Source organism: Siphateles boraxobius, unplaced genomic scaffold (assembly GCF_051911475.1).
Source record: "Siphateles boraxobius isolate OS27281-9 unplaced genomic scaffold, OSU_SipBor_1 8, whole genome shotgun sequence".
Classification (NCBI taxonomy): domain Eukaryota; kingdom Metazoa; phylum Chordata; class Actinopteri; order Cypriniformes; family Leuciscidae; genus Siphateles; species Siphateles boraxobius.
In genome coordinates, this window is record NW_027509208.1 from 6174295 (window position 1) to 6186508 (window position 12214).

At 37.9% G+C, this 12214-nt stretch overlaps 2 protein-coding genes across 7 annotated transcripts in view; one reads left to right on the plus strand and one right to left on the minus strand.

The window, feature by feature from the left end:
* myt1la (myelin transcription factor 1-like, a) overlaps positions 1-11478 on the minus strand; it is a 67832-nt gene extending 56354 nt beyond the window's left edge. For 4 of the 6 annotated variants that reach the window (XM_077220884.1, XM_077220882.1, XM_077220883.1 and 1 more), the window contains exon 1: positions 11238-11478. The gene's annotated coding sequence lies outside the window, so the exon portion shown is untranslated. Of the gene's footprint in view, positions 1-11029; positions 11112-11237 lie in introns of all 6 variants that reach the window. The other 2 variants (XM_077220881.1, XM_077220878.1) reach the window with 2 other exon arrangements.
* The window catches only part of rps7 (ribosomal protein S7), a 117773-nt gene that overhangs the window by 44755 nt on the left and 60804 nt on the right, over positions 1-12214 (plus strand). The gene's annotated exons all lie outside the window — the stretch shown is intronic.

Below are 12214 nucleotides of genomic sequence, written 5' to 3' on the forward strand. Positions count from 1 at the left end.
AATGCAAATCGATTTGTAAAATTTGCAGATTTATGTATGGTAGCTTGATATTATAATATTGACGATATATGATTATTATCTACCACTCAAACATTGCATTGAAGTATCATATAGATTCAGTAAAACGGTAACCAATAGACTAGGCTACTATAATGACACTGGCTTGTAAACGTGATCATTGGGATCATTTGTCGTTAGAAAACAAATAAAACCCATGAAATTATATTCATATGACATGCTGAAATATATGCCACTGTACCTGGGATGAAGACATTTCACACGCGAAGCAAGCAGAACACCTGCATGTCACCTCCTCCTACAGTGTTCAGGGCTATCATGGTTGTCAACAAATGCACAATGACAGAGTTTACGACAGTAGTAGAGGATAATACTGTTTCCCAACTGTAGGGGGACCCCGAGAGCAAAAGATACCTGGTGTTACTTTAAATGCAAAGTTGAAAACAGTTGAGTCAACAGTGAGAATTTTTTTTTTATAATTCAATACTTTATATATTCAATACTAAAAAGGCCTTTCACATCAAGAATGAGATATATAAAGATAACTACCGTATAGCAATCTATATTAGCGTCTACACCAAACACAAAAAAATTTTCTATTTATCATATGCATGCGCGGCAGTTTTTTCGTCAGTTTCATTTAATTGCTCAAGCTCTTTAAAGCAGGTTGGATTCTAATTGGCTGTCAATGTTTTTATCATTCATCAGTTGGAAAAAATCAATTTGAAAGTGATTCCAATGATATTGTTCCTCTGAGGTGTTATCGTTGTGGGGTGGGCACTGCTATTCTTTTAAGAATGATTTTTTTTTTAACCAAATCTCTAAGGTTATCGTTCTTAGTGTGAACAGGTTTTAATTCCAGAATTTGTGGAAGAATTTCTGTCGCTTTTATTTGTGTCCTATTCAATAATTATATCACAACAAAAAAGGCAACTCAGAACAAAAACAACAGAAAACTCCAACAAACTACACTAAGCAATTTTCCAAATTAATGCACACAAAGAAATACACACAAAACATCTATTAAATACAGCACAAATGCCATCCCATGACACATAATGGAGGTGAAAATGTCATGATGAACTTGTTCTCAATGCGGGGCACCTTGCAGCTTGATCTGGCCACTTTCACACCATACCTGTTAATTACATCTCCTGCGCTACACTACAGTATCCTACTGGGCTCACCACGCCTTACCCCTGCAGCTGCTGAGCATGTGCTCTTGTGTGCATTTGGGATAGCACAAAGCACGGCCAGTTCTTACAAATAGACATGTGTATTTCACACACTAACAAGCGTAGTTGTACAAGAGAGCCTGGAATCTCATATCTGTTAACAATTCCAAAGAGCGTCAAAGTGGTTGTTTAGATTTGTGAAGGTAAAAGAGCCATTCGATTGTTAAAGCAATTCAAGGCATACGCTTCTAGAACCTATTGAGCTGCTTACGAAGGCTGCATTTTAAGATGTCCTATATGTTCCAAAAAGTAGACATTTTACAGAAGCAATCCAATAATGCATTGCGGCAAGTCAAGTGGGAAATTAGTTACTTTCTAAAAGCTAAGACTTCTGAATCTCGTGACATATTAGAAAGTCGTGACATATTAAATACTGAGTGTATATAAGCACCATTTGTTGTTTGCTTCTTGGGATCTGATAGAGTGTTTGTACCCGAAAACTTTGATGTTTGACGTCAGACTTAACAAGTTGATTGGGACCGTGTCAATTACGGCATAAGAACAATGTTATCACGATAAGATGAAATTGTGAACGTTGACTGTACAATTTAGTTTGTAGGTATTTTATGTACTGTTGATGAAGACAAATAGCAAATACATTATTTCATATGGTTTATGAGGAGACTTGACCAACCAAACTAAATTTCCCATCATTTTCTAGGGATAATCATTTTCAAGAATAACTCCATTTACAAAAATCACCTGAATGCACACCATGTCATAAGTGCGATTTCCAAAGTGAGCATAGGAATTCCCATGAGGACCTTCAAAGGAAGTGAAACTATCTCTGAGATATTACAGCATGCATGGGCTATAAGCTCTGTCGGACATAAACTTTGCCAAATCGTTCATTACCATTCACAACTGACTTGTTTGAAGCCATGAAGCCAATTTCATATGGACACGCAACACTGCAACAATTCTGAGTTTCCCCAAACGACTTCCCTTGATAATTTTACTGTAGGAAACTCATAAATACTGTATTTCCAACTCTAGAAATTTATTAGAAACATAATTAATTCATGATAATGTGACAATGAAAGAGTCACTTTTGCCTCAAATTCATGTGATCTGTGTATATTTATTATTATTATTATTATTATTATGAGTATTGTGCTGTTCTTTTGGTGTCACATGAATTGAAATCAATTGTGAGTTGAGTCTCTTATGCACTTTGTGTGTAGAGTGTCATCTACGTGGTGCATACAATTTCTTCCCACATAGCATTTCAAATCATTCACTTACAATTAGGGCGCCTATCCAGGCAGTAGGAAGCGAGTCAGCTTGCTAGGTTTTGGAACAGAGCTTGAGCTATTATCTGCTTAAAACCAACAGAACCACACGAGAGCCTGACATCTATAACCAAACCCATACGGCTATCCAAAGCGCTCTTTGTCAACTGATGAGTAATTCCAGGCTGGGTTCAGCGCACATCTGTCCAAAAGCGTATGAGTGCTAATTCTCCCCATCTTTATGAGCCCGGTGCAGCGCTGGAATGTGATTAGCTATATGTTGCATTGGGCTCTGTCTCCAACTTTGTCACCAGCGAATTCTAATCAGTGAGGCAAATCAGCGCGGATTGAGCAGAGATGGAGAGGAAATATGATTTTAATCAGCATGCAGCGCTCGTGCTCCTGTCTGTCTCATTCACAACGCATTCAGAGACGGAGAAACCATGGAGCAATCAGCCAGACCTCCGCTGCGTCCTATCGAGAAGGACGTGCTTTAATTACCACCAGCCAAGACTCCCTCTCTCTCTCTTTCCTTCTCACTCTCTGTTTCTCCCGCTCTCTCTCGCTTCCCTAAAATGAATAATTGCAATAATGAGCCATTTTCATCTAGCTCTCCTTCACCAAAGGATGACAAAAATTACTCATCTTGTTAAAAACCCATATCTACCACAACGTGTATGTGGGATAAGGGAATCTGATGTTGTTCAGTGTGCTTAGAGCTGTACGCAGGCTGTGTACTGTGGGCACATTTGGTCTTAATGAATAATTAGCAGTGTGTTTTAGCTGAGTCACTGTGCTGGAGGGCCTGCACTGGACTCTAATGGAGGTGTTGCCTCACGTCTTCCATCACAGGACTGTCCCCAGTGAACCAATTGCATAGCAGCCTGTGTGAGGCACGGCGGAGTGTGTGCGTGAGCGCGCGTGTTAAAAATAACAGCTCTCCCACTTCATGACTCATTCTATGAGCTCTCTGTCCGACACTCCCAAACAGTGTCTGGAAAGAAACCCTAGAGCCAACTCCTTAATTTACTGACTGGTCATTCCTTACCATCTATGTGTGTGTGTGTGTGTGTGTGTGTGTCTGTGTGTGTGTGTGTGTGTGTGTGTGTGTGTGTGTGTGTGTGTGTGTGTGTGTGTGTGCTGCTATACATTTTATATAAATATCCCCATAGCTAGTTGGTTCAGGCAAGATGTGATGCTCTACTGAAGCATCATGCCAGCCCTGTTGTACAGTATGATGTTGTTATGTAACTTTTCACAGGGCTGGTCGACAATGACAACCGAAGGTGAGAACGACAGATGGAACACAGATGCCACCAGTGCGCACATGATTTAGTCAGACTAGAGACCGGACTTACTGTGACAGACTAGAAAAATGCTAAAATCCATAATTGTAGTTTGGGGATATATTTTTTAGGGTGGGGACTTGGTTCTATCCATTGATTGTTGATTTGATGAGGAAGATGTGAATGCAAGCTTGCAGTCAATTGTAAGAAAGGGGCAGAGTGTAGACTAAATGTTTGGAGAAGTCTGTGAAGTTATCACATTTTGATTAAAAATTACAAGGTGCATGGATGAATAATTTACAATAAGATCAATAGCATGCATTTAAAAAATATAGAAGTTAATTTTCATTTCATGTCAACTTTAATTACCACATTGGCAAATTGTTTAAGCATAAATTTGACAAAACAAGTGAGGTTTATTGTAAGAGTGAGGAAAAAAACGATTTTCAAAAAGAGAAAGAAAAATAAACTAAACATCTTAATATCCTATTCAATTTTGTTTCTAAAGTAATTTGATCTTGTTTAAAGGATGTTTAGATGTTTTTCTTGGAAAACAAGACAAAAATACTGATTGATTGATTAATCACAATGATTTTTTTGCAGTGCACAATAGGATGCGTGACTGATTATATAAACATTAAAAAGCAATTAAGACAGCACTTCCACACACACAAAAATAAAACATCCTTCTGTCATCTTCTACGAATTCGAGAGCCATATCTTCTTCCTATGCCAAGGCAGCAGAACCGGTTCACCTCTTTAGAATGCTTTGTATTCTCTTAACACACTCCTGCAACAACAACCCCAGCAACCCGTGTCTATGTCTGCAGACCCAAAATACCCATGCCCATTTGAGCTCTCTAATGTACTCAATCCTCATTTCTTTTTAGAACAACACAAAGTAAAGAGTGAGCAGAAACCAGATGATCTCTTAAGAGCTGAACTCGTGTAATCACCCCAGATTAGTTATTAAGGAAAATGCCCCCGCTGCACAAACACACACACAAAAGGAATCCTGTTCACATTCAAAAAGAAAGATGATGAGACCCCTCCATTTACTCCCCCCTCCCTTCCACGGGTCTGCAAATGCAACAGGAAATAGGCCTCCATATGTGGCCCCAGCTCATGTTGTGTGATGCTCTCACCGATTTGAGTGAATCATCGCCATTATCGGATAGCCATGTGTATGCGTTGTGCTTTCAACAGACTCGATAGCTTTCCTGAGTCACTGTGCATATATGGGAAAATCAGGTCAGTACTGATTTGGAGAGTGTATGCGGTCTATGGGGAACGGGGGGGATCTATGGGAGTCTATGGGGTGTTTATATACCAATGCTCGTTTTCAAAGGCTGCCACCAACTTTACAATGTCCCGATGATCAGACCCGTGGATATGGCTGGAGAACGATTGACTGTATTTGTGAGAGCAACGGTAAATCCCCAATTTGTCTACTTGTGCATATCAAGGGAGGCACAGCACGGAAGAGTAGGCTGTCAATTGATGGCTGTATGTAAATATGTATGTAAAGGACTGCTTAAAGTTACCGACACACTAGATTTATAAAGAAAGAAAATGAAAATAAAGAAAATAAAAAGCAGAACGTGCTTGATAAGTTATTAAAAGCGCAAATAAATGTGCAAGAGAACTGAATTCGGTGCTTACACCCGAAGCGAGCACAAAGAAAGCTGCCTCTCAGACAACGTGTGATCCGGATTAAGTTACGTGGCTTATTGCACTTGAACGGTCAAACACACTTACATGTCAAAATACCCATCTTGGGGAGTATTCACGTTAACAGTCAGTTATGTCTTAAGTGAATGTAAATAGTTGGGAAATAAAACTGATGTGTAAAGATCTATGCTTTAGGTCTTAAGGAGAGCCTAATAAAATGGTATTTTACTTGAATACTAGGCTAGATCCTCCTGAAAAAGCTATCTTGCTCTGATGCCAGATATCATTTGGGACAGAGCTCAGACTTTAACTTCCTTTGGTTACACTTTATTTCGATAGTCCAGTTTAGACATTTTACTAACTACTGTATAAGTAACTTGGCAACAAAATTAATTAATTCATTTTAATGTAATCAAAACATTAACTAACATGTCAACTAACTCTCATTAATTTGCAACTACATGTCAGCTAACTCTCATTAGTATATTACAAGACTGTTAGATTAAGGTTAGGGTTAAGGTTAGGTTAGTAGAATAAGTTGACATGTACTTACAAAGTTTCTTACAGTCAGAAGAATGTCTGTTTGGGGAACATCAAAATAAAGTGTACTTTATGCATATGTGAGTGCATTAGCAGGTAGTTGCTGAATCGCAGGTGTTTCATATATGAGATGAGGATGAGGACAAAACCAGCACATCCAGTTCTAGTAAGGCTTTGACTATTTCATTTCACTTAACATTTTATTTATTCGTTATATTGAAGAGAATTCTTTTTAAAGGATATTGGTTTACTTATGTTCTTTTTTAAGCACTTGAGCTTAACTTGAGTGTTTGTAGATGTTGCAATATTGTGGTGTTCAGTTTTATTACGATTTTAGAAAATAAACGTGATTGCTCTCCTCACAAATCAACGGTTTCTTGTTTTTCACTGGCATGTCTCTTAGGTGTTGAGGACTAGTGCATCTTTGATTGTATCGGAATTGGTGACTTGTAACTTGTAATGGGAATATTTTCGCTGTAAGTTATCTGTACTTTCACTCTAAAATATGGCTTTCAGGTATTCTTTACACTTCTGCTCTAAAGACTGCTAGTTGAAATGCAGTTGCAAAGTTAATTATAGTAAGTAGTGGACTAAACCTTCAAAATTGGACTATCAAAATAAAGTGTTACCCTTCCCATGTCATTCAACTTGTCCATGTTGCTGGTTACAGTACTGTAATTTGGCTGCTTCTAGCATGTGACTGAAGAATGTAGGTAAAATAACATTTGATCGGACACAGGGTCTTTGACGATAAAAGTTATAGGAAGTATTTTTCACCTTAAAAAAGGTTTATAAGCCTATAAGCCTTTTGAATCCTGATAGTGATTAGATATTTCCTAATATTCCCCATTTCCCTTGAACATAACAATTATCCATTTAAAAAAGTACATTTTGAAACTATATTAAGTTATTTAAGGTCCTAATTTAGCCTGAAACACTGTTGGGCTGCAGAATTTTACAAGGGGTAAGAGGTAAGGCTGGGTTTGTTTACACTGCATGCCTGCTGATCCTGAATCCTGGGATCTAACCTGGGCTGCCCCTGAATGTTTTATTCACCCTCACACAAATCTCTCATTCCCTGTCTTTCCTTGTCTCACTCTTTCATTTTCTCTTTCTTTCTTTCTTTCTTTCTTTCTTTCTTTCTTTCTTTCTTTCTTTCTTTCTTTCTTTCTTTCTTTCTTTCTTTCTTTCTTTCTTTCTTTCTTTTCCCTCCCTCCCTGTACTCAACTAGGTCACAGTAGCATCTAATATAGATCAGGGCTTCCCATGAAAAAGGCAATAGAATAATCTAAAAAAGTGTTATAGCCTTCATATTCAATAACATGTTTGTATGTGATAAAATCTTAGATCCATAGCTTTCCAAAAAACCAAATAAGCTCTACATCATGACCCATATATAAATAAAAAGCCACCTTTATTCATAATGCAACTGTTGATTCACAGCTACATTGGTCTTTTTCGTTACCGAATTCTACTTTGCATTGTTCAGAGAGATAATTTACTAGTGGGAAAGTTAAAAAAAAATGTAAAATTGGATTTGTCTTCTCAGAATAGAAGATGTTTTTCAATTCATGAACGCTATTTAGTAATGCTTATTTTCAAGCATTCAATATAGTGATACTTTGCCATTCACTACTGAAGTCTGTCAAGGATATTTGGTGATGCTAAATCATTCAGAGTGAAAGCATATTTAAGAGAATTTAATATTTACTTTGAATAAATATGTCAAGGATTTTTTTCTAAAATGTATTTTTTATATTTGATTTTATTTATTTAATTAAAACATTATTATAATTGTGATTATATTTATTTAAATTCTTTTGCATTTTCATGTATTTTAGTTGTAAAATATCCTTAAGAATTATGTTTGATGTACGAACAAGACGACATCTTTATTATATCATCATCACAAACTACTGCAGAGTGAATACCTTAGTCATGTAACCCACTAGCACCAGATTCATTAATTCAGCCAAAAATTTCCATATAAATATTCATAAACTGTAAAAAAAAAAACACACACAAAAACCCAACAATTGAGATATTATGGTTCTTCAGTCTTAATGAGCATGGTGTAAGCACTGAATGGCCCGCTGGGTGAGTATGTGTGTGTCCATGCTCATCAGCCAATAAAAGCCTGTCTGTCAGCCTGACAACATTCCTATAGCACCACATGATTCAGCAAAACTCCACCATTAATACCACCAGAGCTACTTAAACTTCCTGTAAACTTTTTGGTACCGCACACACAGTAGATTGAGTGACAGCTTTCAACTTCAACACTAAATCATGAATATATTATTAAATGGCTTGCTTAGCGCCATGCTAGTACCAAGAAGCCCAGAGTCTCACTCCAGCTTGAAGTAACATCTGCTGGAAACAGGGGGAATTGGATGGGAGTTTGGCAGAGTTTGATAGGTAGGCTGGAATAACAAAATCTCACTCACTTTGACAGCATAAGCGCAGACTAGCTCTGTCTTAATGCTAGCATTATGTCATCGCCCTATAAGACTGCAATAACAATGAGCCAATATAGCCAATTATGCTAAATAATTTGACAACCAAGACAGATTTTTGCATTTTACCTCAGTTTCATTCTGAACTTCAGCTTAATGTTCTCACGTGCGTTTACATTTTAACATCCAAAAAAATTTATGTTTTCTTGTGTTTGGTTTTATAACAAGCTGATTTTTGTACACATAAATGCACTCAAATCCATTGTTAGCATTGCGATGGCATTATTATGACTAGAATGTGATTCCCGCTCAGACAGCTGTGACATTCCAATTAATGCAACAAAAAATAATCCATGCGCTACTGAACCACTATTAAAAAAAAATCGGAATAATCTGAAAATTGGTCAACCATTTCTCAAAACACAAACTCAGAAAAAAGTCTACAGACAAATGAGCAAAACATACAGGCATAACTAAATGAGGTCAGGATAATGTGCTTGTATATATAATATACACATAAATGAAATCCATCCAATTTTGTTCTTTCCCAAGCTTACTTCACCAACTATGCTATTTTTGTCTGAGCCAATGCCACACATCAGACAGAGTGGTTAGTGTTTGTGTTTGTGTGTGTGTGTGTGTGTGTGTGTGTGTGTGTGTGTGTGTGTGTGTGTGTGTGTGTGTGTGTGTGTGTGTATGTGTGTGTGTGTGTGTGTGTGTGTGTATGTGTGTGTGTGGTGGTTAAGGGGTGGTGGGGATGGTTGGCGACTCATTAAACCTGTAAGATTGTGAAATAGGCAAGGTTTTCCTCTGTTTCCCTCTCCCTCTCTTTTTCTCACTGCCTTTCTCTTCCTCAGTGTATAAATGGCTCACTGAGGAAAGGAAACCCTCTGGGGTCATGGAGATTCTAGCCAGACAAATCACATCTTCTCCTGAGGACTCTTTCTCCACCTCAAACCCAAGCTTACCCTCAGCCTGCTCAGGTTCTGATCCTAAATGCGGCACTTTTCTGACAGGAAGGCATACAAGTAAGGCCATTTTAATTTCTCTACAGAAGCGTTGCAATAATCTAATGTCATCTCTTGTAGTTAGCCAGTTAGTTCCCCAAACCAAACCAGGAGCTAAAGGAAAAACAAGAACACAAAGAAGGGAATAAAAGAAGCAGAAACGCAGTATATTAGTCATTTTGCAAGTGTAACGACACTGTCACTGTCATATCTGCGTTTCTAAGAATGTTGCTATGGTAAGATTAACTTAACTAACAAGCATCGTTAGGTACCTATAAGAGTAAACAGATCATATGCCGGAATCATGTGAGATCACATACAGTATTCATAAGTGTGACAGCTCTCTCTTGAACTCCTGCTGAGATGTCTCACTGCTGATCCAGGTCCAGAACCTCCCACCTGAACTTCTCTTTAGCTATTATTTGACTAGATTTGACTGTTTTCAGATCAGCTGAAAAGGGCAACCGTCAAAACAGCCCCAGTCAACAATATCACCCATCATTGCATAAACATGTGCTCAGATGGTTGAATGAATAATATACTAAATCTTTCTCTAGAATTATACTCCATCACTGATGCAGATATAGGCACTGGCTTCTATCGTTGTGTGTGAGATTTGCACACCCGATAATCTATGCAAACATTTAATTAATATCATTAAGAAATCTTACAACCAACTAACAAGAAGAATGATTATTATTAATAAAAATTATGCTTTATTTGTTTTTGTTAGTTGATTTTAAGATTTAATTACATAACATATTAACTAAATAAAATAATAAAACTTTCATTATTTTAAAAACATTACTTTAATGTAATTATCATATTTAATTAATAAAAGTTAATCATTATAAATGACCATAATACTTAAATAATAATTTATAATAATAATTGTAATAAAGTTAATTATAAATTATTATAATTTGTTTATACAAATAACAGCCGTGACATCAACAATAGTAATAATAATAAAGTTGTATTATTATATTATAATATAATAATATAATTATAATATAATTATTATAATAATTTATAATGTAATAATAATTATTATTAGATAATAAAGCAAACATGATGGAGGTCCAGTGCATACTAAATCACACCGGCCTGTGTCGTGCCACTGGTTGACATTATATAACACCTCTGTGCAATATATTCACACCTATGGCTGCATTATCAGTGGCTGTTTAATGAGCACCAGTTGTACAAGCAACTCTTCTCTGCTCTTTGTTCCACAGGTAAATCAACAACAGCCCCATCCAGCAAAGCCCTGCCGCAACTCACATTCAACTTCAAATCACTCAACTTTCAGAGTCACAGTCATTATCCTGAGGTGAAGATGTTTAAGACAGACGTTTCATTTTGCAGCAAAACATTCACAATTAGCCCAAAAAGATGAGTGTTCAAAATCACGATTTGCTTAAAAGTATTACATAAGAAACAACTGTCAGAGTAAGGTAAAAAAATCAATTGTATGGTCGCTAATTATTGAGTGTCATGCGTATATGTAGTTGGGAACAACCATTAGTCGGTCAGATAGCCATAGCATTGCAGTTTGAAAGGCAAAGAGGTAGCGGAGCTTACTTTGTCAGACAGCTACTCTGCAGCTCTGTGTGTTGGAATGCAAAAGTGATGCCTTCATGAATGCATTAGAACGTCTTCCTCTCTTAAAAACACACGCACACAGACAAACATGCACACTCCTTGTTCATAAACGAACATAGATTATGAGGCCACGACATGCCAGCATGGCTAAACAACTAGAACAAGAAGTAAACAAAGTGAAACCTACTGAAATGGCGACACTGTCTTTCTCTCTCCCTCCCTCTGTCTCCTCAACCACCGTAGGTCTGAAAGTCTGCACCCGTCTTTCTGCAGTTTCTCTTTAAAATGCTTTTTCTGTCCCTCAAAGCACACTCTTTCACTTCTCTCGTCTGTTCTCCTGAGCTTTCTTTGTCTGAGCTCGGTATTCCGCCAGCACTTAGAGAGATGGAGGGAGAGAGAGTGGAGGAGCAGGGAACTGCAGCCGCTCTGGAGAGGCAGTAGAAAGAGCGGGAGAGGGAGAGAGAGAGAGGAAGGGAGGGAGGGAGAGACACAGACAGACAGGGAGGAGGGGAGTGAGAGAGTTGGAGCGTAGGGAGGGAGCTGTGAGCAGAATGTGTGAGGCGGTAGAGAGAGAAGCGTGTGAGCCAGTCTCCAGAAGCGACGCGACACTGCAGCAGCAGCGAGTGTGGAGCATGCAGAGCCAGACTTACCCACCTCATCTGACCGACAGACAGACAGCACGGACCCTCGGCTTTGGAGATGCAAAGGCTGCCAGGCTAAAAAACAAAAAAGTATTGCAAAATAAACAAACCCAGTCTGCCCGAAGCCAGAGAACAAAGGGCAGGCTGGAAATGTATAACCTTAATCAGTCTCTCCCATATTAATTCAGCTGTAGACAGTCTCTGCTCTGCTCTCCCCACAGACTACAGAGTCTACAAAGCCATATGAATGCGCTAGCGTGTGCAGTTGTGTGGGAGTCTGTATTTGATATAGAATATGAATTATGTGCCAGTAAAATGTGCCTCATTGAAAATTAAGCAAACACCGTGGTATACAACGGCCACGTCTGCGTTGAATCCCTGCTGACAATGGCTTCATTTACAAACTCTTTCAAGAAAACCTCAACTGATTTAGTTAGGTTCTATTTTTAATCAAAAACCGAGATGCAAAAGGAATGGCATAAAAAAATTACAGTGCTTTTCGAAATGTTGAACCCATTTGACA